The sequence below is a fragment of the Oncorhynchus keta genome, unplaced genomic scaffold, assembly GCF_023373465.1.
Source record: "Oncorhynchus keta strain PuntledgeMale-10-30-2019 unplaced genomic scaffold, Oket_V2 Un_contig_30341_pilon_pilon, whole genome shotgun sequence".
Classification (NCBI taxonomy): Eukaryota; Metazoa; Chordata; class Actinopteri; order Salmoniformes; family Salmonidae; genus Oncorhynchus; species Oncorhynchus keta.
This window is the reverse complement of record NW_026287000.1, coordinates 9337-13525: the sequence shown is the minus strand read 5'-3', so window position 1 is coordinate 13525 and position 4189 is coordinate 9337. Positions and strand designations below refer to the sequence as shown.

Here is a 4189-nt window from a genome sequence, read left to right as displayed (position 1 = left end):
GACTGTCAGCCTATAGACATCTATCATGGTGGTCTATAAGACAGACTGTCAGCCTATAGACTCATATCATGGTGGTCTATAACACAGACTGTCGGCCTATAGACTTCTACCATGGTGGTCTATAATACAGACTGTCGGCCTATAGACATCTATCATGGTGGTCTATAATACAGACTGTCGGCCTATATACATCTATAATTGTGGTCTATAATACAGACTGTCGGCCTCCAGTATAGACATCTATCATGGTGGTCTATAACACAGACTGTCGGCCTATAGACTTCTACCATGGTGGTCTATAATACAGACTGTCGGCCTATATACATCTATAATTGTGGTCTATAATACAGACTGTCGGCCTCCAGTATAGACATCTATCATGGTGGTCTATAATACAGACTGTCGGCCTATAGACATCTATCATGGTGGTCTATAACACAGACTGTCAGCCTATAGACATCTATAATGGTGGTCTATAATACAGACTGTCGGCCTATAGATATCTATCATGGTGGTCTATAATACAGACTGTCGGCCTATAGACATCTATCATGGTGGTCTATAATACAGACTGTCGGCCTATAGACATCTATCATGGTGGTCTATAATACAGACTGTCGGCCTATAGACTTCTATCATGGTGGTCTATAATACAGACTGTCGGCCTATAGACATCTTTCATGGTGGTCTATAACACAGACTGTCGGCCTCCAATATAGACATCTATCATGGTGGTCTATAAGACAGACTGTTGGCCTCCAGTATAGACATCTATCATGGTGGTCTATAATACAGACTGTCAGTCGATAGACATCTATCATGGTGGTCTATAACACAGACTGTCGGCCTATAGACATCTATAATGGTGGTCTATAATACAGACTGTCGGCCTATAGACATCTATCATGGTGGTCTATAATACAGACTGTCGGCCTATAGACATCTATCATGGTGGTCTATAATACAGACTGTCGGCCTATAGACATCTATCATGGTGGTCTATAAGACAGACTGTCGGCCTATAGACATCTATCATGGTGGTCTATAGTACAGACTGTCGGCCTATAGACTTCTATCATGGTGGTCTATAATACAGACTGTCGGCCTATAGACATCTTTCATGGTGGTCTATAACACAGACTGTCGGCCTCCAATATAGACATCTATCATGGTGGTCTATAATACAGACTGTCGGCCTATAGACATCTATCATGCTGGTCTATAACACAGACTGTTAGCCTATAGACTTCTACCATGGTGGTCTATAATACAGACTGTCGGCCTCCAGTATAGACATCTATCATGGTGGTCTATAATACAGACTGTCGGCCTATAGACATCTATTATGGTGGTCTATAATACAGACTGTCCGGCCTATAGACATCTATCATGGTGGTCTATAATACAGGCTGTCGGCCTATAGACATCTATCATGGTGGTCTATAAGACAGACTGTCGGCCTATAGACTTATATCATGGTGGTCTATAATACAGACTGTCAGCCTATAGACATCTATCATGGTGGTCTATAACACAGACTGTCGGCCTGTAGACATCTATAATTGTGGTCTATAAGACAGACTGTCGGCCTCCAGTATAGACATCTATCATGGTGGTCTATAACACAGACTGTCGGCCTATAGACATCTATCATGGTGGTCTATAATACAGACTGTCAGCTTCCAGTATAGACATCTATCATGGTGGTCTATAACACAGACTGTCAGCCTATAGACATCTATCATGGTGGTCTATAAGACAGACTGTCAGCCTATAGACTTCTATAATGGTGGTCTATAACACAGACTGTCGGCCTCCAGTATAGACATCTATCATGGTGGTCTATAAGACAGACTGTCGACCTATAGACTTCTATCATGGTGGTCTATAATACAGACTGTCAGCCTCCAGTATAGCCATCTATCATGGTGGTCTATAATACAGACTGTCAGTCTATAGACATCTATCATGGTGGTCTATAACACAGACTGTCAGTCTATAGACATCTATCATGGTGGTCTATAACACAGACTGTCGCCCTATAGACATCTATCATGGTGGTCTATATTACAGACTGTCGGCTATAGACTTCTGTGGTGGTCCTATATACAGACTGTCAGTCTATAGACTATCATGGTGGTCTATAATACAGACTGTCGGCCTCCAGTATAGCCATCTATCATGGTGGTCTATAATACAGACTGTCGGCCTATAGACATCTATCATGGTGGTCTATAATACAGGCTGTCGGCCTATAACATCTATCATGGTGGTCTATAAGACAGACTGTCGGCCTATAGACTTCTAACATGGTGGTCTATCATACAGACTGTCAGTCTATAGACTTCTATCATGGTGGTCTATAATACAGACTGTCGGCCTCCAGTATAGACTTCTATCATGGTGGTCTATAATACAGACTGTCGGCCTCCAGTATAGACATCTATCATGGTGGTCTATAATACAGACTGTCAGTCTATAGACTTCTGTCATGGTTGTCTATAATACAGACTGTCGGCCTCAGTATAGACATCTATCATGGTGGTCTATAATACAGACTGTCGGCCTATAGACATCTATCATGGTGGTCTATAATACAGACTGTCGGCCTAGACATCTATCATGGTGGTCTATAATACAGACTGTCGCCTATAGACATCTATCATGGTGGTCTATAATACAGACTGTCGGCCTATAGACATCTATCATGGTGGTCTATAATACAGACTGTCGGCCTATAGACATCTATCATGGTGGTCTATAATACAGACTGTCGGCCTATAGACATCTATCATGGTGGTCTATAATACAGACTGTCGGCCTATAGACATCTGTCATGGTTTCTTACCTGGAAACTGTACTTCAAAGACGTCGTCGTGTCAGAGCCATGTTTTGAGCCAGAGACAAAACAGGGTGGACTAAGTTCGGGCTTTCAGGAAGGAGCGGTGCTTTATGGGCGTTGGAGGAGAGTTGATGCTGGACTTACAGTAGTTGGGTGATCCCTGGTTGGGGTGCTCGCGGGATATGCTTGTTCTTCTTCTTTGGTAGCTTCTGCTTCGCCATGGCCAGGGAGTAATACATTCCAAAGTTGTTGACGATCACAGGGACGGGCATGGCGATGGTCAGTACACCCGACAGGGCGCACAGCGCGCGACAAGCATCCCGACCACGTCTGGGGGTACATGTCGCCGTAGCCAAGGGTCGTCATGGTAACGACAGCCCACCAAATCCGATGGGGATGTTCTTGAAGTGCGTGTGATTCGCTGGCGCGCGGGTCGGTCGGGTCCGCTCCCATCCGTTCGGCGTAGTAGATCATCGTGGCGAAGATGAGGACTCCGAGGGCGAGAAGATAATGAGGAGAGGAACTCATTGGTGCTAGCCCGTAACGTGTGACCCCAGAACCCTCAGGCCCACGAAGTGACGGGTCAGCTTGAAGATACGCAGGATCTGGGACGAACCTCACCACCCTCAGGAACCCCAGAACATCCTTAGCCGCTTTAGAAGACAGTCCACTCAGCCCCGACCTCCAGGTAGAAACGGTAGATAGCCACAAAGTCGATAACGTTGAGAGCTTTCTTCATGAACTCCATCTTGTCGGACAGAATATGACTCGCATCATGAACTCAAAATCAAACCAGACCACGCAGACGCCCTCGATATAGGTGAGATAGACCACCGTCTCCGTCTCCTGGTACTGCTCCACCGTCACGTTGTCCACCAGCTCCAGCTCGGTGCGGTTCACGATGGGGTTGAAGAACTGCGTGGGTCTCCAGGCAGAAGGTGGAGATGGACACGAGGATGAAGAACAGAGGGGCCAGGGCTATCCACTGTGGAGGAGGGAGAAAAGAGAGGAATGGAAAGAGAAACAAGGAAAGAGATTATTAGTTGAAGGTTGTGACATAAGGACTTCATAATACAATTATAAGCAGTGCAGAGATGTACAGAAGATGGAGATGGACACCAGAGAGGGGAGGAGAGAGAGGGAGTGGAGGTAAGAGAAAAGGGGAGGAGAGAGGGAAAGGGGAGGGAGAAAAAGGAGGGGAGGAAAGAGGGGAGGAGGGACAGGGGAGGGAGGGAGAGAGGGAGGAGGTAAGAAAAGGGGAGGAGAGAGGAAAGGGAGGAGAGAGAAAAGGGAGGAGAGGAAAGAGAGGGGAGGAGAGACAGGGGGGTGAGGAGGGAGAGGGAGGAG

General features: G+C 46.1%; 1 pseudogene; it reads right to left on the bottom strand.

Annotated features, from left to right (window-relative positions):
* Positions 1-2918: 2918 nt before the first annotated feature.
* LOC127923646 (potassium voltage-gated channel subfamily C member 1-like) lies at positions 2919-3827 on the bottom strand (annotated as a pseudogene).
* Positions 3828-4189: the final 362 nt, after the last annotated feature.